The 23,862-nt window shown below is 40.8% G+C and overlaps 1 protein-coding gene across 12 annotated transcripts in view; it reads right to left on the bottom strand.

Moving 5' to 3' along the window:
• The window catches only part of SYNE2 (spectrin repeat containing nuclear envelope protein 2), a 440,757-nt gene that overhangs the window by 341,057 nt on the left and 75,838 nt on the right, over positions 1 to 23,862 (bottom strand). For 10 of the 12 annotated variants that reach the window (XR_014820403.1, XR_014820402.1, XR_014820405.1 and 7 more), the window contains exon 1: positions 11,210 to 11,339. The exons of 1 other annotated variant lie outside the window; for it this stretch is intronic. The gene's annotated coding sequence lies outside the window, so the exon portion shown is untranslated. Of the gene's footprint in view, positions 1 to 11,169; positions 11,340 to 23,862 lie in introns of those variants that run through there. One more of the 12 variants, XM_021074123.2, reaches the window with a different exon arrangement.

A 23,862-nucleotide genomic window follows, 5' to 3' on the forward strand; every position in this document is an offset into this window, starting at 1 on the left:
CCTAGCAGTTTATGTTTTATGTGACTTCCTTAGTGCCAACACGGTTCTTAAAATACAATGGGGTAAAGGAAACCATTAAAAAAAAAAAAAAAAAAAGACAGCCTACAGAATAGGAGAAAATAACTGCAAACAATACAACCCACAAGGGCTTAATCTCCAAAATATACAAACAACTCATACAACTCAACAGCAAAAAAAAAAAAAAAAAAAATGAACAACACAATTGAAAAATGGACAGAGAACCTAAATAGACATTTCTCCAAAGAAGACATACAGATGACCAAAAGGCACATGAAAAGATGCTCAACATCACTAATTATTAGAGAAACGCAAATCCCAAAACTACAATGAGATAACCACTTTGCACCAGTCATAATGGCCATCATTAAAAAGTCAAGAGGGAGTTCCCATCGTGGCGCAGTGGTTAACGAATCTGACTAGGAACCATGAGGTTGCGGGTTCGGTCCCTGCCCTTGCTCAGTGGGTTAACGATCCGGCATTGCCGTGAGCTGTGGTGTAGGTTGCAGACATGGCTCGGATCCCGCGTTGCTGTGGCTCTGGCGTAGGCAGGAGGCTACAGCTCCGATTCGACCCCTAGCCTGGGAACCTCCATATGCTGCGGGAGCAGCCCTAGAAATGGCAAAAAGACAAAAAAAAAAAAAAATGAAGAGGAGATTCCACTGTGGCACAGCAGAGGCGAATTCGACTAGAAACCATGAGGTTGCAGGTTCGATCCCTGGCCTTGCTCAATGGGTTAAGAATCTGGCATTGCCATGAGCTGTGGTATAAGTCACACATGTGGCCTGGATCTGGCATTGCTGGGGCTGTGGCATAGGCTGGCAGCTGCAGCTCCAATGAGACCCCTAGCCTGGGAATCTCCATATGCGCTGGGTGCGGCCCTAAAAAGCAAAAAATAAAATAAAATAAGTAAATAAATAAATAAATAAAAATTCAACAAATAAATGCTAGAGAGGGTGTGGAGAAGACAGAACCATCCTACACTGTTGGTGGGAATATAAACTGGTACAAGCACTGTGGAAAATAGTATCGAGGCACTTTAGAAAACTAAATATAGAACTACCAAATGATCCAGCAATCCTACTCCTGGGCATTTATCCAGACAAAACTTTGATTGAAAAAGATACATGCACCTTATGATACAGCCCTATTCACAATAGCCAAGACATGGAAACAACCTAAATGTCCACTGAGAGATGAATGGATTAAGAAGATGTGTTACATGGAGTTCCCGTTGTGGCGCAGTGGTTAACAAATCTGACTAGGAATCATGAGGTGGCAGGTTCAATCCCTGGCCTTGCTCAGTGGGTTAGGGATCCGGTGTTGCCATGAGCTGTGGTGTAGGTTGCAGACGAGGCTCGGATCCCGAGTTGCTGTGGCCCTGGCATAGGCTGGTGGCTGCAGCTCCAATTAGACCCCTAGCCTGGGAACCTCCATATGCCGCAGGAGCGGCCCTAGAAAAGGCAAAAAGACAAAAAAAAAAAAGAAGAAGAAGATGTGTTACATATATACAATGGAATATTACTCAGCCATAAAAAAGAACAAAACAATGCCATGTGCAGAAACATGGATGGATGTAACTAGAGATTCTTATACTAAGTAAAGTAAGTCAGAAAGAGAAAGACAAACACCATATGATATCATTCATATCTGGAATCTAATATACGGCACAAATGAACCACACAGAACAGAAACTCTTGGACAAAACTGAAAGAAACTCATGGACATAAAGAACACACCTGTGGTTGCCAAAGGGGAGGGGGAGGGAGTTGGATGGACTGGGAGTTTGTCATTAGGAGATGCAAACTACTTCATTTAGCGTGGATAAGCAATGAGGTCCTGCTGTATAGCACAAGGAACACTATCCAATCACTTGTGATGGAACATGATGAAAGATACTATGAGAAAAAGGAAGTGTGTGTGTATATATATGTATAACTGGCTCACTCTGCTGTACTGCAGAATTGATAGAACATTGTAAATCAACTATAGTAAAAAAAAAATTTAAATACAATTATGTAAATATCATATTTCTAAACCATATTCATAGAAATTAGGACCTAGGGAAAAACTTTGAGATCATCTAATCCTTCATGTCAGTGGTCCACAATCTTACACATGCATTAAAATCATTTGCAAAGCTTGTTAAACACAGACTGCTGGGCCCTACCCTTAAGGTTTCTGAACCAGCAGGAAACTTTCAAGTGTGCTTTCTGGACCACACTTTGAGAATCACTGCACTAGGCTTACTCCCATTGCCCAGTCCGTGTCTCCAGCGCAGTAATCACCAATTACCACATTGCAGATCCTTCTCCTACTAGACAGCTGACTTTCAAGCGCAAGGGATATAAATTTTCATCAGGGTGCCAGAGCCCAGATTCAATAAATATTTACAAAGTAAATTAATTTGTTGGATGATTTAAGTTTTCTTTCATTTATAGTTGAGTGTTTGTCAATGTACTAACATTCAGAATTTGGGTACATTTACATACCCAGATGGAAAGGAGCTACTCAATGATAAATTACGACAAAACATCAACTGGAGCCAGAGCACAAGTAGACAACAAAGTAGAGCTGCATCTTACATTGGAGCTTAAGGCTCACTTTTGTCAAATGTGTTATTGTGACCCAAGGTGCTTTAATCAAGTGCTTTTCATCTCATATATTATCAAAAGAAAGAAATGCTTTCAAACCCATCTTTCAAAGTTTCTTGGGGTCTGGAAGATGTCAGCGTGTGAGGACTGACTTCTTCCCACCCACTTCCCTTCCGCTAATGCTGCCCAGAGGAACAAAAAGAAGTACCACACACTCAACAGCTCCTGCATGGAGAGTTCTCCAAGTACAGGTGTCTGAATCTTAATACCTCACAGTGTCTTGAACTACCTGTCTATTATAGCAATGATCAGCTCAGTGACAATCCAGAGAATTTAGTTCAAGAAAATGAACTATGCTCTTATTTCTGAATTTCACTGCTCTGAAGTTTATTCTAAAATTACAAGTTAGAATACATATATATTCATATACATGAATCCAATAACCTCAATATATATGATTTTTTTAGTAAGAATATAATATAGAGGAGTTCCCATTGTGGCTCAGCAGAAACGAATCCAACTAGTATCCATGAGGACACAGGTTCAATTCCTGTCCTTGCTCAGTGGGTCAGCGATCCAGTGTTGCTGTGAGCTGTGGCGTAGGTCACAGACATGGCTCAGATCCTGAGTTGCTATAGCTGTGGGGAAGGCCAGCAGCTGGAGCTCCAATTCAACCCCTGGCCTGCGAACTTCCATATGCCATAGCCCTAAAAAGAAAAAAAAAAGGAATATAATATAGAATATAACCTCTGTTAAGGGTTCCCACTGTGGCTCAGGGGGTTAAGAACCTGACTAGTATCCATGAGGACACAGGTTTGATCCCCGGTATAGCTCAGAGGGTTAAGGATCCAGTGTTGCTACAAGCTGCGGTGTAAGTCACAGACACATCTTGGATCTGGTGTTGCCAGGACTGTGGCATAGGCCAGCAGCTACAGCTCTGATTTGACCCCTAGCCCGGGAACCTCCATATGTCAGAGGTGCGGCCATTAAAAAATTTATATATACATATAACCTGTATAAACCATGGGTCAGTATATGATTTTTTGTTATTTAGATTCCTATAAAAAATAATTACTCAAATAAAAAATACTAATGTAGTGTGGGGTTTATAACAGACCCCCAAAAAAATAAATAAATAAGATGTATGACAATATCACAAAGGTTAAGAAAAGGGAAATGGAAATACACTATTGCAAGGTTTTCATACTATACATACAGTGGTATAATAACATCTGAAAGTAAATTATAATGTTAAAGTCGTATACTGTAAACCCTAAAGCAAATACCAAAATTACAAGGAATGATAGCTAATAAGTAAAAAATAATATAAAATAGAAATGATAAATATTCAATTAATCTGATCAAAGAAAAAAGGAAAGAAAGATGAGAAAAACAGAAAACAAATAGCAAGATTATATATTTAAGGTGAACCATAATCAATAACCACTTTAAATATAAATGATCTAAATACTACAATTAAAAGACCGAGATCATTACATCAGGTAAAAAAGCAATACCCTTCAAGGACAAGAATACAACTCAGAACTCCTTAAGTGTGGGCTACACATGGCGACTTCCATCCCAAAAGTATGGGAAAGGATGGGGAGAAAAGAGTAACTCTACAGTAGGGAAACTTGTCAAACACTACCTCAGCCAGGTAATCAAGGTTAACATGAATAGTGATGAGTTATGTTGACAGTATGCCCCCTTGACATGGTGTAATTAGAATATACATTCTTTTCAAGCACATATACCAAAGTTAATTATATTCTGTGCCGTAAAAAAAAACTCTCAATAAATATAAAAGGATTTGAGCCATACAAGTTATATTCTTTGACAATAAGAGAACTAAATTTAGAAATTAATAACAGAAAGATCTCTGGAAAATCCAAATACTTGGAAACTAAGTAATATACTTCTAGGTAACTCAGGGTCAAAGAACAAATCCAAGTATAAACTATTCTGAGCTGAATAAAAATCAAGTCACACCCTATCAAAATCTGTGAGATGTCCCTAAAGCAGTACTTAGGAAGAAATTTAAAGGATTAAATGGCTATATCAAAAGGAAAAAAAGGGTCACAATGACCTAAAGAAACTTGAATAAGAACAATAAAATTAAACTCCAATTAAGTAGAAGAAAGGAAATAATAATAAGGATCAGAGTAAAAATCAATAAAATAGAAGAAAGAAAAACAATGGAAAATATAAATGAAACCAGCAGCTGAGATTGAGAAGGTCAATAAAATTGACAAACCTAAGGTTTCTCAACCTTGACACTATTGACATTTTGGCTGAATGATTCTTTGTTGAAAGGATCTCTCCTGTTCATTGTAGGCTCTTCAGCAGCATCCCTGGCCTTGACCCACTAAATGCCAACAGCAAATGTCTACCCCACCCCCACCCAAAGACATTATCTTCAGACATTATCTCATCTCTAAAACTTGTCAAGTTTTCCTGGTGGCAGTAGGTTAAACTTCAACCTATGCTTTGCTCCATGAACAAAAGTTAACTCAAAGTAGATGGAATTAAATGTAAAATGAAAAACTTCATGGTTTTACATACTTTTATAGTTTTCCTAAGAGTTTTATAACTCTAAGGAAAAAAAATCTTTGTGACTCTTAGACAAAGATTTAATAGGTACAGTACAAAAAATACAATTTATAAAAGAGTAATAATAAACTGGAGTTCTTTAAAATTTAAAACTTCAGATCTTCAAAGATCTGTTAAGAGAATGTAAGACAAGCAACAGATTAAAAGTAGATACTTTCAAATCATGTATCTGATAAAGGACTTGTATCCAGAATATATTTAAAAAAAAAACTCTCACTGGAAACTATGTCTGGTCACTTATGACGGATCATGATAATGTGAGAAAAAAGAATATATACATGTATGTGTAACTGGGTCACCAGCTGTACAGTAGAAAACTGACAGAACACTGTAAACCAGCTATAATGGAAAAAAATAAAAATCATAAAAAAAATTAAAGTCTATTTAAAAAATAAATAAATAAAATTATATCCACATTCTAAACTTAAAAAAAAAAACCTCAAAACTCAATACGGAAACAAACAACCCAATTAAAAAATGAGCAAAAATTTAAACAGAAACTTCAACAAAAAAGATATATGGATGGTAAATAAGCACATCATTAGTCATCTGGGAAATGCAAATTAAAACCACAGCGAGGCGCTCCCGCTGTGGCACACTGGGTTAGGAATATGACTGAAACAGCTTGGGTGGAAGAGGAGGTGAGGGTTTGATCCCTGGCCCCTGGGCAGGGGATTTAAAAGATCTGGCATTGCATAGGTCTCTGCTGCAGCTTGGATTCAATCGCTGGCCTGGGAACTTCCATATGCCACAGATGCGGCCATAAAATAAAATTTTAAAAAAAGGAGGAGGTATTTCCTTCATGCCTCAGTGGTTAACGAACCCAACTAGGATCCATGAGGATGCAGGTTCAATCCCTGGCCTCACTCAGTGTGTTAAGGAGCCGACATTGTCTTGAACTCTGGTGTAGGTCACAGATGCGTCTCAGATTCCACATTTCTGTGGCTATGGCTGGCAGCTGTAGCTACGATTCCACCCCTAGCCTCAGAACTTCCATATGCTGCAGTGCGGCCCTAAAAAGCAAAAAAAAACAAAATTTTTTTTAAATTTAAAAAAAAAAAAAGCAATACCATTACATACTTAATAGAATGGCTATGAAAGTTTAACTATACCAAAACTATACCAAGTGTCTGCAAGGGTACAGAGCAACTAGAACCCTCACAGACTACTTTGGGAATGTAAAATGATATAACCAGAGTTCCAGTCATGGCTCAGTGGTTAACAAATCCAACTAGGAACCATGAGGTTGCAGGTTCGATCCCTGGCCTTGCTCAGTGGGTTGAGGATCTGGTATTGCCGTGAGCTGTGGTGTAGGTCACAGACACGGCTCAGATTCTGCGTTGCTGTGGCTCTGGCATAGGCCAGCAGCTACAGCTCTGATTAGACCCCTAGCCTGGGAACCTCCAGATGCCGTGGGAGTAGCCCTAGAAAAGGTAAAAAGACAAAAATAAATAAATAAATAATAAAATAAAATAAAATTATATAACCACTTCGGAAAAGTATGGGAGTTTCTTAAAAAGTAAAACATGTATCTACCACATGATGCAGCCATTCCATTCCCAGACATTTACCCAAGGAAAATAAAAATGCATATCCATACAAAGACTGAACATAATGTTCACAGCAGCTTTATTTTTAATAGCCAAAAACTGTAAAAAAACCCAAATGTCTATCAATGGGCAAATGAATAAATGAACTAGGATATATCCATACAATAGAACACCACTCAGCAATAAAAAGAGATCAACTACTGATACACACAACATAGATAAATCTCAAAATAATTATATGAAGTTAAAGAAGCCAAAACAAAAAAGAAACAGACCATATGACTCCATTCATAGAAAATTCTGAAAATACAAACTAATCTCTAAGATCAGAGCTATCACTGGTTTTTTGGGAAGAAAGATACAGGGTAAGAGGAAGAACCAGAGGGAAAGATGGATTCACAGTTCTACATATTAATTGAAAACATCAAATTTAACACATTAAATATATGCAGCTTACTGTATGTCAATTACATTCAATGAAGCTGTTTGTCAAATTATAACACAAAACCAGAAAGGCTAGAATTTGAGATAACAATCAAAAAAGGAACATAACCTGCAATTTCGCAAAGAATTACAAGCTTTAAGCATATGATTTTACATTATTCCAGACATAATCCTTTATTTGGTGAAAGTAGGAAAGGAGACACATGACCAAGATCCTTGGTAAAGGTGAAAACAAGGAAAAACAAAACAAAACAAAATACACAAAAAAGCAAACACACAGTGAAGCCCTGAAGAATGGGCTAGTACAATTAATACTAAGACTATTTCTTAATTATAGCTAGTCTGAAACATTTCATAATTCTGAAAAAAAGGAAAAACGATTTTGTTTTTTTCCAATTTGGCCTGCCCCATTTCTAAGCAAAATTAGGTGCGTTCCTCCTCCCACAGCTCATCAGAATACACCTTTTCTAGCATCGTCATGTGTATTGCCATGGCTTGTTTTCCACGAGACAAACAGCTCCATCACAAAGACAGCACAGTGGCTACATATAAGCATCGTGGAGTCTGAGAGCCTGGCTTCCTACCCAAGGCTGTGCCTTCACCTACTCTGTAGCCTCAGAAAGTTACTTCATTTTTATAAACTATAAAACAGGGCCAATAGGGTATATATGAGGATTCGACATGAATATATCCAAACCTTGGCCTACATGGGTCTGCATGATTTGTAACCTGATTACCGCTCTCTCTTTAGTTCTTCCCCGGCAGGTGACAGTGCTCAGCCACAAAGACTTTCCCTCAGGTAATCAGTCCATGCCCACCAAGCTCTTTCCCAACCCAGTGCAACCTCCTCAGCTGATCTATCTTCCATTCACATGGGAGTCCCCCAGTCAGTCTATGTCTCAGCATCCTGTGGTTTCCTTCTTTCCATTCAACAAATAGTTCCTGAGTTCCTACCTATGCCAGGTGCTGTTCCAGACTCTGAGGATGCAACAGTGAATACAACAGCCCTAGTGGAATGTAGTCTAGTGGGATAAGACAGAGCAGAAACAAACAAGTAAAATACAGAGTCTGTTAGAGGATCATAAGGGGCATGGAGGGGGAAAAGTAGTTGTGAAAGGAGAGAATGAGAGTTGCAAAGGTGGTTGTGATTTTAAATCTGGGGTTTAGTGAGGCCTCATTGAGAATGTAACATTGGGAGTGCCCTTCGTGGCGCAGTGGTTAACGAATCCGACTAGGAACCATGAGGTTGCGTGTTCAGTCGCTGGCCTTGCTCAGCGGGTTAAGGATCCGGCCGGTGTTGCTGTGAGCTGTGGTGTAGGTTGCAGAGTCGGCTCTGATCCCACGTTGCTGTGGCTCTGGCTAAGGCTGGAAGCTACAGCTCCGATTAGACCCCTAGCCTGGAAATCTCCATATGCCACGGGAGCGGCCCTAGAAAAGGCAAAAAGAAAAAAAAAAAGAAGAAAAAAGAAAAAAGAAAAAGAATGTAACATTGAATAAAGAGGTGAAGGGGGTCAGAGAAAGAACCATATGGGTATGGCGGCATTCCAGGCAGAGGAAACAGCAAATCCAAAGGCCCTCCAACAGCCAGCCAGGAAATGAGTTTGGCTGTAGGAATATAGGGAAGAAGAGCAACAGACAAGATCAAGAAGGGGAGAGGACTGGGGGTGAGGAAGGCCAGGTGGGTAAGCTCTGGGGCCATTGCCTTTTACTTAGAGGGAGATGGAAGCCACTAGAGGCTTTTGTACAAGTGTGCGATCTGATTTACATTTTAAAAAGTACGATTAGTTAAGTCTTTTATGTTCTCCCTATCTCCCAGACTTGTTAAGATAAAGGCAGGAACCACAGCTGTCTTATGCGTGAAGATAATTCCAGCATCTAGCACAGTACACTGTAAGCACTCAATATATATTTATTGGAAGAATGAGGTAACCTATGTGAAGCATTTACTGGTTAAAAAATATTCCATAAATGGTTATTATTATTTGGTTATTATTATTTGGAACCCCAGAGTCCAGTATAGTGGCTGGCATATAGTAAGAGATCATTTGAGTAAATAAAAGAATAATTTTGTGAAATTATTGAAAATCTCTATGGAAAACATAGAATAATGACAAATGAATCAATTGCCTTGTACGCCTTCCCTAACTTAACACATGACTGATCCTAGTTTTGAGCTTTACACTAAATTCTCAAGTTACGCTACTGAGGGCACAACCTAGAACAATCCCATCGTGATTCAATTCTCTAAACATACTGCAATATCCTGCAAATACCATTAACACTGATGCACTGAAATGCTCGTAAAACTTCTAACTGGGTAAACTTATTCACATGATTTTTTTAAAAAAGCAATCTTAAAGTACAAGGCTGAGCAGACCTAACCAGTTTGATTTTGATTTTTGATGACTTCAAAAAAGAGCTCGTTAATTCAAACACAAGTACAAAGAACTAAGAATTTCCACTTTTTATTTATTTTGACATCTCCAGAGTCTTCATCACGAAAAAACTTAATGAGGATTACACCTGTTCTCTTCTCCCTCCGGGGTCTGGGGGGCGGGAAGCGGGTAATGGCGGAGCTAAGGCGATTCTTTAGTTATCTCAAGAAGAGCCGGGAGAGTCTCAAGAGAGTTTTCCAGAAAGGAAAGGAAAGAAGGAGTCAAACATTAAAGTTCAAAACCACACCAAATATTCCATCTCATAAAAGGTGAACACCCACCCCGATGATGTTTACAATGGCTCAATGGCAGGGTCAGTGCTGGGAGGGCCAGGTGTGGTTGGGATGTTTTAACTGTGATCCCCAACCCTAAAAGTAGTCGGATTCATCCTCGCTCAATCATATCATACCTTCAAGGAGTCTTTGGGGGCTATGGAAACTTTTAGAAAAGAAGATGAAAGTTGTTTGATGTCTTTTTTAAAAACGTTAAAAAAAATAAATAAATAAAGCGATTCAAAAGTATTGAGCGGCTAGCGAGCACCTCCTGGGCTTGCACTGACTTGCTGGAGCATGTACACAATCGTGCCTGCTGGCGTCTGGTTCAGACGCTCCCTTCCACTAAGGGAGGGGAAAATAATAACTTTCGGAAATAACAGGCGTCCACAAAGGCAAAGGTTACCAGGACCGTTCAACCTCCATCAAATAAGGTGGCTAATGTGGTTTGGAGCAGCATTGATTCCCCCCAAGTCCCCCGCCTCTCACTCTTTTTTTAACAGAGAAAAACAACCTATGAAGGAGAAGGTGCTGCCGTCAGACTCTCAAGGCACTTTCAGACAACAAAGACCCCCAGCAATCAAAAGAGAATTATAATTCGCACTGTCCGAGTGGCCCCAGCCGCGGAGCTGCTCCTCCGCGGCGGTTCCTCGAGTGCGGGGGCCGAAGAGTCCCCGAGCGCTCTCCAGCCCTGAGTGCCCCGGCTGGTCCTCGGGGAGCCGGGGCGAGGGGCGCACCGCCCACGAGCTGGCACCCTCGGCGTCCAGCTCTCCGCGCTCTCGTTCCCGCCGCGTTCAAAATCTTTCCCGCCCAGGCATGACGCGAGGAACGAAAACAATCAGCGGACCGCGACCGCCGGGGCCTGGGCCCGACGGGGAGGCGGAGGGGATGGGGCCGAGCCCCCCGGCGCAGCCCCTTTCCCAAGCGGGAGGACCAGCGGGCTGGGGACCGGAGGTGACACAAAGAAGCCGGAGAGACAAACGCCACCCCCTGGCGCTCGCTGCAATTCCCGGAGCGCCCCGCCCGCTGGCAAGTTTTCGGCGCTCTCCACGCACCCCGCTCTCCCCACCCAGGCAAAGTTTCCCGTGGCCATGCTCAGACCCCCGCGGCTGCTCGGGTCCCGTCTCCCGCCGCCCCCGCCCCCGCCCTGGTTCGAGGACCTTGCCCTTCCTCGCCCCCGCCCCTTCCCCTCCCTCCCGATTTTCCTCCTGGTTTTCCTCCCTCCCCGCCACAGCCCGCGCTCTACCCGGTGCACCAGGATGCAGGGGCCCCGCCGCCGCGCTCACCCGCTGCCGGCCCGGCGAGGGGCGAGGGCACGGGTTGGGTCAGCCCCAGTCGGCGCCTCGCTAGCCTTGCTCCTTCGATCGCGCCTTCTGCTCTGCCTCCCGCTCGCTTCTTCGGTCCAGCGGAAGGCTCGACGCGCAGCAGTGCGCGCTCCGCTCCTTGGCGCTCGGAAAGCTGCAAACCACGCCCCGCGTCTTCCCCGCCCGCCGCCAGCCGACGAGTCCCGCGCTCGCCGCTCGGCGGCCAGTGCCGAGGCCGCCCGCGAGGCCGGAGGCGGAGCAGCCGCCGCCCCCTGAGGACCGGGCAGCAGCCCGGGGCTGGCAACTTACTTTCCCCATTTTGGAACATCAGAGGTGATATGAGATAGATGCTAACTCAGAAGGCAGGTTAATGACCGGGAGTCGGAGGATGTCACAAACTCCCTCAAATAAGCTTTTTGGGTTGATTTCAGGGAGAAACTTCTCTAATATTCTCGGACTCCTAGGTCTTGGAAGTGGGAGTAAAGAGATCTTCGAATTAACTACCAGACCTTGATCAAGTCATTAAACGTTTGCCGACGTTTTGTAAAACGAGAAATATGGATCGGATGGCCTTTAAAATCTGGATCAGTATTTCCTATGGCATGGCCCAGACCTCAGGGGCACCTGGAGGGAGGGCGCTTGTTAACAGTGCAGAGGGCTAGGTCCTTCCCTTCCCCCCCCCCCCCCAGTCTTACAGCACCATATACAACTTACAGGTCCAGTGCAAACTGGAGTCTAGGGAATCCAAACTGCAGGTGTGCCAGTTTGATTTTCAAGCAAATTACTCAGTGCCTTTGGACTCAGGATGATGTCAACGGACCCCACCTACCTCCTGTGCGGCTGTTACAGTACTACTTAGGCACTCAAAATCCTAAACGAAAGATATTGTATCAACTCATTATTATCACATAAAGAAGCAGTGGCTTTACAGTATTTCTCTATTGCGTTTGTATCACAATCAAATTTAATTTCTTATAAATCCAAGTTCATATATGTTGTATGGCTGTAGAACTTGCCCAGATTACTCAATTAAATTTGGTGTTTATGATCCAAACTAAATGGTAAAGAGCAGAGATTAAGAGGCTTGATAATGCATTCAGCTAACATACATTACTGAAAAAAATTAGTTGTAGGTTGTACTCTTTGGGACAATTGATTTAAAAAGTTGTACTACCGTAGCAGGATAATTCCTGTGAGTTGTTTAAAAAGCACATTATATTGGAGTTCCCATCATGGCTCAGTGGTTAACGAATCTGACTAGGAACCATGAGGTTGCGGGTTTGATCCCTGGCCTTGCTCAGTGGGTTAAGGATCTGGTGTTGCCTTGAGCTGTGGTGTAGGTCGCAGGCACGGCTTGGATCCAGTGTTGCTGTGGCCCTGGTGTAGGCCAGGGGCTACAGCTCCAATTCGACCCCTAGCCTGGGAACCTCCATATGCCGCAGAAGCGGCCCTAGAAAAGACAAAAAAAAAAAAAAAAAAAAAAAAGCACATTATATTGATAGTCAATAGCTCAACTCTTCACAAAACAGCACACTACCAATATACTGTTATTCCTTATATTCCAAAATAATCATTCTGAGAGTACCACTTCTGTTCGTGGGCTACCTAGGTTTACATTTTTTATTATTTGTCACAACAATGGTCTATACAGCAAGAAGATCCTTCTAGTACTGAGGTGTCTTTTCATAGCACCATTTTGCCTGATACAATCCATGCAAATTTGGGGGAGGAGTTTATCTCCAGGATTCATGAAGCTGTCTACAGAGCATTCCCTGCTATTTTCATTCTCTGTTCTATTAATTCTATTTGTTTATATTTTATGCCAGTTGCTTCATTTATAGTAAATACTGCAAAATCATCATGGCAACAGTCTCTGGAGAAAAATGTTATGAATAATTTACTTATTCTTCTCTTCCAGGCATCTATGCTAACAAGTCCTTGAAGTAAAAGGACTGTTGTTCCATGTTGTATATAATGCACTTAAGAGAGTCCAGAATAAAATGTCTCAGAATGTTTTCAGATGTCCCCACTTAGAGCCTTTTAATTACCTGTGGTGTCTCCTAGCCATGCCAATTTGGATATTAAATTAATATCTACTTGTAAATCCACAAATTAGACTAATGGCAGGAGCACTGAAACATCCTTTACATTCTGAAAGGAAAATAAAATGTAATTCTAAGCCAAACAGAGACACATCTGGCTCCTTTGAAATAAACTAGGCACGTGAATGGATGCCTCTCAGTGCCACATCTCTGACTGGCAGAGTAAGGGTGGCCATGAACCCAGCTGTGCCCACATTCTCCTATGCGCCAAAACACATAATACAATAGCACAGTATGATGTCATGTTAAGTCTCTTAGCTATTATTTATGTCAGGCCTCTGCATTTATAGCTCAACAGCCCACCCAAGAGACTTTGCCTGCTCCGATTGTGGTAAGCACAAGTTTTGCAAATTGATCAAACTGAAAGCACATCTGTGACTGGGTACACAAACATGCAATAGCATATGGTGAGAACCACTGAAGCAGACATTCAATATATGCTGAGCAGCACAAAAGACATGGTCTGAGGCATTCAAGTGAGTTGGGCATCCTTATACCATTAAAGGAACTAGGGTCACCAGTCTTTACATTAGGCAGCAATCCCTGTCCGATCTAGACTTGCTGTTTACATTCCTGAATCCCATACTAGACTGTGAGTTCCTTGTCTCTGTATCCAGAGTGCTTGAATAAGAAAGGCAATGGATTTTTATACTGGGAGCAAATTCTAGTTTGATACTGGGTGCCACGTTGAGAAGGATCATGGGGCTGTGTCTAGGTTTGGCAAGAACAAGTTCAAGTTGATTAGTAACTGAATCTCTGCCATGGGCACAGAAAGAGTACTGATGCTGGTATCATGTATTTATCATCATGATGGTAACAGGAGATAATAAGTTAAAAGATTGGCCCCATGGTAAGTGAATTTAAGAACAACACAAAGTATCTTTAGCTGAAGAAGCAGATATAGTATTAATTAATCTGAAGTAGGATGAGACCATGTTACTACTTGCTTCTGCATTATTAACAATGTTACCACTAGAGATAAAAGAAGATTGGTTTAGAACTAAACACTCCTTGCTGGGATATTAACTGTGCCCACCTCAAGGAACAATATTTTGATACAACATTTTTGACCACACTGGGAGCAGCTGCATAGGCCTGGGATGAAAATAGCTGGCCAGGAAAGCAGCTCTGTTCCTCTTTGTCAAAGAGTCCAATCACACTCTTTAAAGGCCCAAGTGCCTTATCTCATTCTGGTCTTGTTTCCTGCCAAATCTGGAAACTAACAGAAATAAATGTTGGTTAATAGCTCCCTGGACCAGTGTGTTCTTTCTGACCATTGTCCTGATTCAAGTAGAAAGGTGTGTCCAACAACATGTAAGTATGCACTGCCAATTTACACAGTAGATGGGCTCCTAAAATACTGAGCCAGTGAACTGAGTTTCTGCCAACTGAATAGAAGTCCAGCATTCTAAAGAAGAAAAAATGTAAATGAACATGCCATGGCTCAATGAAATCATACACATAAAGTGCTAAGCCTAGACCTGGCATGCCCAGGTACTCACTAAGTGATCGCTATTATTACAATAATTTTAGTAACAGTGAGGCTTAGAAAGGTATTATTTCAGGGAGTTCCCCTTGCGGCTTAGCAGGTTACAAACCCAACCAGTAACCATGAGGATGTGGGTTCAATCCCTGGCCTTGCTCAGTGGGTGGCTTTGTTGTGAGCAGTGGTATAGGTTGCAGACATGGCTCAGATATGGCATTGCCATGGCTGTGGTGCAGGCCAGCAGCTGTAGTTCCGACTCAGCCCCTAGCTTGGAAACTTCCATATGCTGTGGGTGTGGCACTAAAAAGGAAAAAAAAAAAAAAAAAAAAAAGGTATTATTTCAAAAGCACTTTTATTGGATTAATAAATTAAAGCTCTAGGCTAAAAAAATATATTCCATACTCACTTTATTTCACACAAAAGAAGACAAGCCTTAGAGAAAAATATGTGCCTAATGGCACAAAGCTAGTAGTGGCAGTCCCTGAATGAGAACCTAGAGAAGTTTTTAGCAGAAATACATGTATCATTTCGAAGAATCCTGCTGTACATCTTGTTGTTTGTTTTACTCTCAAATGCAAAAGCACTGAATTAATCATACTGCTTGGCTCACAATCAAAAACAATAAAAATAAGAGGCATCAATCTCTCTCTCAAGGAAATACAAGTCGAATGGATCAAATTCAGCTGAGATGTTGAAAACCTAAATAGCATAATAAATCAGGTTGGTCGTATTGACATACGCAAATTTATAATAGAGAAATTCCTATCGTGGCCCAGTGGTTAACGAACCTAACTAGTATCCATGAGGACTCTGGTTCAATCCCTGGCCTCGCTCAGTGGGTTAAGGATCCAGCATTGCCATGAGCTGTGATGTACTTTGCAGACATGGCTCAGATCCTGCGTTGCTGTGAGTATGGTATAGGCCAGCAGCTGCAGCTCCCATTCAACCCCTAGCCTGGTAACCTCCATATGCCTCGGGTATGGCCCTAAAAAGACAAAAAAAAAAAGTAGGAAATAATTCTCTTCTCAAGCACATATAGACTGTCATGAAAACTGGCTTTACATGATGTCATAAAGACCTTCTCAATAGTAGGAAAGGGTAAAAATAATGCAAATAGTACTTTGATTAAGCAATAATAGTAATAAATACTATAATAAAGCTAAAAATTGATAGCAAAATCAGAAAACAAATAGTCCTTTCCAGCTGAAAACTTTAAAGTGTACTATTAAAGAAGTATTGGATGAAATGGGAAATACAATATAAATTGAACTCAGATCACTTCCAAAAAATAATGCTAATAGAAATAATACATATCAGAATCTATTTTTAAAAAATCATTGATGAGGAGTTCCTGTCATGGTGTAGCAGAAACAAATCCGACTAGGAACCATGAGGTTGCAAGTTTGATCCCTGGCCTTGCTCAGTGGGTTAAGGATCTGGCGTTGCCGTGAGCTGTGGTGCAGGTTGCAGATGCAGCTTGGATCTGGCTTTGCTGTGGCTGTGGCTGTGGCCAGCGGCAACAACTCTGATGAGACCCCCTAGCCTGGGAACTTCCATATGCCTAGGGTGTGGCCCTGAAAAGAAAAAAAGACAAAAAAAAAAAAAATCAAGGATGAGAGAAAAGCTTATAGCTTTCAAAATTTATACAAAGAAAACAAAAGAAGAAGTATAAGTGAATTATATTTCTAACATGAAAGGCTTAAGCAAAGAAAAGCAGAAGAAATAAAGATAAATCAATGATGGTGAATATAGAGAACCAATAAGACCAATAAATAATCAACATGCTGATTATTTGAAAAGAAATTATAGTGACAGACCACTAATGAACCTACTACCAAATAGGAGGAAGATAGCATAAACATTCAAAATAAGAAATGATAAGAGGGAGTTCCTGTCTTGGCATAGTGGTTAACGAATCCAACTAGGAACCATAAGGTTGCAGGTTCGGTCCCTGCCCTTGCTCAGTGGGTTAAGGATCCGGCATTGCCGTGAGTTGTGGTGTAGGTTGCAGATGCGGCTCGGATCCCGTGTTGCTTTGGCTCTGGTGTAGACCAGTGGCTACAGCTCCAATTATACCCCTAGCCTGGGAATCTCCATATGCCGTGGGAGCGGCCCAAGAAATGGCAAAAAGACAAAAAAAAAAAAAAAAAAAAAAAAAGAAATGATAAGAGGGTAAAGAAACAGAAACTTACATAGTACTATATAATTATTTTCATACTATTATAAAAATACATTTGAAAACCTAGATTTAATGGAAGTCACAATATGCCAAAATTAATTCCAGTAAAGATAGAAAGCCTAGACAAACCAGTCTTATTATAAGAAATAAAGATACCAAGAACTATCCACACAAAAAGTTACAAGGCCCAGATAGTTTCACAAGGAAGTTCTAAATCCCTAATATCTGATACTTAGATGCAATATACATTGTTTCAGAGCTTTTTTTTTTTTTAGGATCACACCTCCAACATATGGAAGTTCCCAGTTTAGGGGTTGAATAGGAGCTCTAGCTGCAGGCCTACACCACAGCCACGGCAACGCCAGATCCAAGCCCCATTTGTGACCTACACCACAGCTCATGGCAGCACCATGAGCAAGGCCAGGGATCAAACCTGTATCCTCAATGGATAGTAGTCTGGTTCATTTCCGCTGAACCAAAAGAGGAACTCCTGTTTCAGAGCATTTTAAAAGAAGAAAATATTCCAAATTGTTTTTACAAACCCAGCAGAACATTCATTCCAAAATATGACAAATACTGCACCATTCTCATTTATGCATATAAATGTAATTTTTTTGTCTTTTCTTTTTCTTTTTTTCTTCTTCTTCTTTTTTTTTTTTTTTTTTTTTTTTTTTTTTTTTTTTTTTTTTGTCTTTTCTAGGGCCACACCTGCAGCATATGGAGGTTCTCAAGCTAGGAGTCTAATTGGAGCTGTAGCCGCTGGCCTACACCACAGCCACAGCAACGTGGGATCCAAGCCGCGTCTGCAACCTACACCACAGCTCACAGCAATGCTGGATCCTTAACCCACTGAGCAAGGCCAGGGACTGAACACGCAACATCATTGTTCCTAGTGGGATTTGTTAACCACTGAGCCACAATGGGAACTCCTCCTTTTTCTTTTTAGGGTTGCACCTGTGGCATATGGAATTTCCCAGACTAGGAAAACCTACACCACAGCCACAGCAACACAGGATCCGAGCAGTATCTGTGACCTATACCACAGCTCTTGGTAACGCTAGATCCTTAACCCACTGAGCAAGGCCAGGAATTGAAACTGCAGCCTCATGGATATTAGTTGGATTCTTAACCCACTGAGCCACAATGGGAACCCCTAAACATAAAAATTTTTAAGTCAACATCAGTATCAGAATCCAAAAGCACATTAAACATAAAAATATTTTTGCAATCCATTCTTTGGCATTTACCCAAATAGGCCAAAAATTTATATCCACTATAAAACTTGCACATGGATGTGTACAGCAGCTTTATTCATAATTGCCAAAACTTGGAGTTCCCGTCGTGGCTTGGTAGTTAACAAATCTGACTGGCATCCATGAGGATGCAGGTTCAGTCCCTGGCCTTCCTCAGTGGGTTAAGGATCTGGCATTGCCATGAGCTGTGGTGTAGGCTGAAGACTCGGATTGGATCTTGCATTGCTGTGGCTGTGGCATGGGCCGGCAGTTACAGCTCCAATTTGACCCCTAGCCTGGGAACCTCCATATGCCTCAGGTGCAGCCCTAAAAAGGAAAGAAAAAAAATGCCAAAACTTAGAAGCAACTAAGGTGTCCTTTAGTAGGGGAATAAACAAACTGTGATAAATCCAGACAATGGAATATTTTTCAATATTAAGAAGAAATGGGTTATCAAGCCATAAAAAGACACAGAGGAATCTTAAATGCCTATTATTAAGTGAAAGAAGCTAATCTGAAAAGGCCACATACAGTATGTCTCCAACTACACGACATTTTGGAAAAGGCAAAACTATGGAGACAGTAAAAAAAGATCAGTTGTCCAAGGTTGGGGGGGGGGTGAGCACAAAAATTTAGGCACTGAAACTATTCTGTATGATACTATGATGGTAGATACATGTCATCATACATTTGTCCAAACTCATAGAATGTACAATGCCAAGAGTGAACCCTTATGTATACTATGGACTTGGGGTGATAATGACATGTCAATGTAGTTTCATCGACTCTAACAAATGTTCCACTCTGGTGGAAGATGTTGATAGTGGGGGAGGCTTTTTGTGTAGGGAGCAGGAAGCATATGGGAAATCTCTATACCTTCCTCTCAATTTTGGTGTGAACCTAAAATTACTCTAGAAAATAATGTCTATTAAAAAATTTTAACCCAAACTTTATGATCTATATGTATTTATTCTAAGAATTAAGGATGGTTCAATATTAAGAAGACTATTAATACAATTTATCATATTACTAGATATAAAGAGGGAAATGCTTATTTCCATAAGTGCTGGAAAGGCACTTATGGATACAATTCATATCTTTTTCTGTTTTTTTTTTTAAACTCAACAATACAGAAAGTGATAGATACTTCCTAACATAATAAAATAATAAAATATATCTCAGCATCTTACTGGGGAAATATTAGAGGCATTCCTACTAAAGTCAAGAACGAAAGCAAGATGCTACCTATCTCCAGTAACTTACTATTTTAATGGAGACCAGCCAGTGTAATAAAATAAAACAAATAAAAAAAATTCCATTAAAGGCATAAAATCTGGAAATGAAGAAGTGAAATTACATTTGCTGATATATTTAAAATATTATGTGTAAGGAATCAATGCTAAAACTAACACAATTGGGACTTCCCGCCATGGCGCCATGGAACAGTGAGTTAAGAATCTGACTGCATCGGCTCAGGTCGGCTCAGGTCACCATGCAGGTGCAGGTTAGATCCCTCACATGGGAACTTCCATATGCTGCAGGTGCAGCCAAAAAATAAAATTAAAAAATAAATAAAACGAACAAAATAAGAGTTCCTGTGATGGCGCAGTGGTTATGAACCTGACTAGTATCCATGAGAAAGCGGGTTTGATCCCTGGACTAGCTCAGTGGGTTAAGGATCTGGCATTGCCATAAGTTGTGGTGTAGGTCGCAGATGCAGCTCAGATCCTGCATTGCTGTGGCTGTAGTATAGGCCGGCAGCTGCATCTCCGATTCAACCCCTAGCCTGGGAATTTTCATATGCCCCAAGTGCGGCCCTAATAAGGTAAAAAAATAAATAAATAAATAAATAAATAAATAAATAAATAAATAAACAAAACTAACACAATCATTAAAGAATTCAGTTAATGGTTGCTATACTTAAAATAAACATACTGTACAGCACAGGGAACTGTATCAAATCTCTTGAGATAGAACATGATGTAAGATAATATGAGAAAAAGAATGTATAAATATTTATGACTAGGTCACTTTGCTGTAAAGCAGAAATTGATACACCATTGTAAATCAACTATAACAAATAATTTTTAAATCAGCATACAAAAAGAATAATCTCCACACATATCAAACAATAAAATAGAAGACTTGGAGTTTCCGTCATAGCTCAGTGATAACGAACCAGACATGAGGATGCAAGTTTGATCCCTGGCCTCACTCAGTGGGTTGGGGATCCCATGAGCTCTGGTGTAGGTCACAGATGTGCTTCAGATCCCAAGTTGCTGTGGCTGTGGTGTAGAGTGGCAGCTGCAGCTCCAATTCAACCCCTAGCCTGGGAACTTCCACATGACACAGAGGTGGCCCTAAAAAGACAAATAAACAAACAAAGGAAAAAAAAGACTTAATGTAAAAGTAAATCCTGTTTGCAAAAGCAACAAAAATGTAAAATACTAAAGAATGAACCTAACCAGAAATACGCAAACTTATATGAGAAAAAAATTGTTTTGGTCACACCCACAGCATGCTGAAGTTCCAGAGTCAGGGATCAAACCTGCACCACAGCAGTGACCAGAGCCACAGCAGTACAACCCCAGATCTTTAACCGGCTGAGCTACCAGCGAACTCCAAGAAAAATCTTACAAGACGGATAGACGCCTTACCACTGGTCTACCACAACTGATATGAGGGAAAAAATCTTAAAACACTCTTGAAAAACACAGTAGTAACCTTGAACAAATGAAAAGGACCCCTTCTTCCTCAAAAACAAATAATATTAAGATGTCGATTTTCCTCAAATTTAATATACAAGTTTCACAGTGGCACTAGTGTGATTTTTTTTTCTGCAGGTAAGAAGTTGATAAGCAAAATCAAAAGACAAATGACAAACTGAGAGGAAATATTTCTACTTATATGAAAAGCAAAGGGCACTGCCCTAATGTATGAGTAAAATCATCAAAATCCAGTATAAAAATGAGCAAAAGATATGGACAGACAATTCACAGAAAAAGATATAGAAATGGATCTCAAACATATGAGACAATGTTAAACTTCATAAAAGAAATCTGAATTAAAACTGCACAGAAATATCATCTAGTATCTCTTAGTCTAGCACAAATTCAGAAGAGAAGGCACTCTGTGCCTACATCTCTGTGGAAGAACACTCGGATGTGCTGACAGTGCAAAATGGTTCAACCTCATATGGAGATAAATATGGAATATCTAGTAAAGCTGTATCTAATCCCCCTAAGAATTTACCCTGAGGAGATATCTCCACCAATAGAAAACAACATGTGCACGAGATTTCCCATTGCAGCACTATTTGTTCCACTATGGATGATTTCTCTCAGGCTTTACCAGTGAGAGACAGACAGGAAGGCAGGAGAAGGGAGAAAGGGTCTTGCCTCCTGTTTCCAGTTCCAGGCATATCCCCCCAGCAGCATGAGGACATCTACACCCCCAGCCTTCTGCTTCTTTTGGTGTTTACTGCTTCAACTGCCTGGCACTTTCTTCTCTGAAGTCCAGAGTGTCAGAATGCTGCCCCAGACCTCAGAGCACCAGTTGTGGGGCACATGAGGACCAGTGCCAAGGCACCCACCCCAAAGGCCGAGAGGTGGGAAGTGTCTCCTCTGGAGGCCTGGACACAACCCCTCCTCCAAGTCCCAGGTCCTCTTCATGCTACCTCTTGCACTTTGCTCCCTGGCTCTAAGAGCAATGTCTCCTTTCTACAGCTATTAATTAGTCCCCAAATAAGGGAAGGGATACAGCATGTCATGTAAGGGCAATGAGCAAAACACCACAGGCAGAGGCACCCTCAAAATTGGGGACCCTGAATGACCCCATAAAGAAAAACCAGTCTCTAGACTAAAATGCCCACCTTGGAGCTGTTACTTGAAAGAGAAAAAAGTGTTCTTTAAACCTCTATTTTGAGTTCTCTTTTCTATAGCACGCTTAGCCTTACCCATACTAAGACACTGGATTAAAGATTTAGATGTGAAAAACAAAAATTATAAAGCTTTCAGAAGAAAACAGAGGTTATCTTTATAACTTCAGGGCATGTAATGATTTCTAAAAGACATTAAAAGCACTAACCGGAGTTCCTGTCGTGGCGCAGTGGAAACGAATCCAACTAGGAACCATGAGGTTTCGAGTTCAATCCCTGGCCTCGCTCAGTGGGTTAAGGATCCAGCATTACATGAGCTGTGGTGTAGGTCACAGATGCGGCTTGGATCTGGAGTGGCTGTGGGGTAGGCTGGCAGCTATAGCTCTGATTAGACCCCTAGCCTGGGAACCTCCATATGCTGCAGGTGCAGCCCTAAAAAGACCAAAAAAAAAAAAAAAAAAAAAAAAAAAAAAAAAAAAAAAAACCATAAAGGAAAAAAAACCCACATTAAAATTAAGAACTGTTTATCAAAAGACAGCATTAAAGGACTGAAAAGACAAGACACAAAAAGAAGATATTTTTAGCATGAGTCATGGACAAAGATATAGAATTCAGAATATATGCAGAAGTTCTACAAAATCAATGAAAAAAAGCGGATGAATTAATAGACTTGTTAGAAAAAATCCAAATGATCCACATGGAAAAAAAGTTCCATCTTATTACTAATGAGAAAAAAAAACTTAATAAGACCATGGAGAGGTAATATTTTTACTAACTGATTGGGAAATTTTTTAAATGAGAAAATACCAAGTGCTGTTGAGGATGTAAATCAACAGAAACATTTGCCAGTACAAGTATAATTTGGTAAAACTATTTTGAAGATAAATCTCACATTATCTTGTAAAATAGGAAATTTGCAAACTCAAAAACAGGATTTACACTTCTAGATATACACTCTGTATATCTAGGCATGTACAAAACGTACATGTATGTGATATGTACAAAATTATATACATACAAAAATGACTCATAGATGGAAACAACCTAAATGTCCATTAGCAGATGAGTGGGTTAAGAAGATGTTATACATATATGCAATGGAATACTACTCAGCCATAAAAAAGAACAAAAATAATGTCATTTGAGGGAACATGGATATAACTAGAGATTCTCATACTAAGTGAAAGAAGTCAGAAGGAGAAAGACAAATATCATACAATATCACATATGTGTAATCTAAAATATAGTACAAATGAACCTATCCAAACAGAAACTGACTCACAGACAGAGAACAGACTTGAGGTTGCCAAGGGGGTCGGGGGAGTGAAAGGGATGGACTGGGAGTTTGGGGGTCAGTAGATGGAAACATTTAGAATGGATAAGCAATGAGGTCCTACTATATAGCAGAGGGAACTATATCCAGTCTCTTGGGATAGACCATGATGGAAGGTAATATAAGAAAAAGAATGGAGGAGTTCCCGTCGTGGCTCAGTGGTTAACGAATCTGACTAGGAACCATGAGGTTGCAGGTTCGATCCCTGGCCTTGCTCAGTGGGTTAAGGATCTGGCGTTGCCGTGAGCTGTGGTGTAGATTGCAGACACGGCTCGGATCCCGCGTTGCTGTGGCTCTGGCGTAGGCAGGCAGCTACAGCTCCGATTCGACCCCTAGCCTGGGAACCTCCATATGCACGGGAGCAGCCCGAGAAATGGCAAAAAGACAAAAAAAAAAGAAAAAGAAAAAGAAAAAGAATGTATACAT

This window comes from Sus scrofa, chromosome 1 (assembly GCF_054392235.1).
Source record: "Sus scrofa isolate SSC_HxYL_T2T_F1_AM1 chromosome 1, Sscrofa_HxYL_maternal_Yorkshire_Landrace_v2.0, whole genome shotgun sequence".
Lineage (NCBI taxonomy): Eukaryota > Metazoa > Chordata > Mammalia > Artiodactyla > Suidae > Sus > Sus scrofa.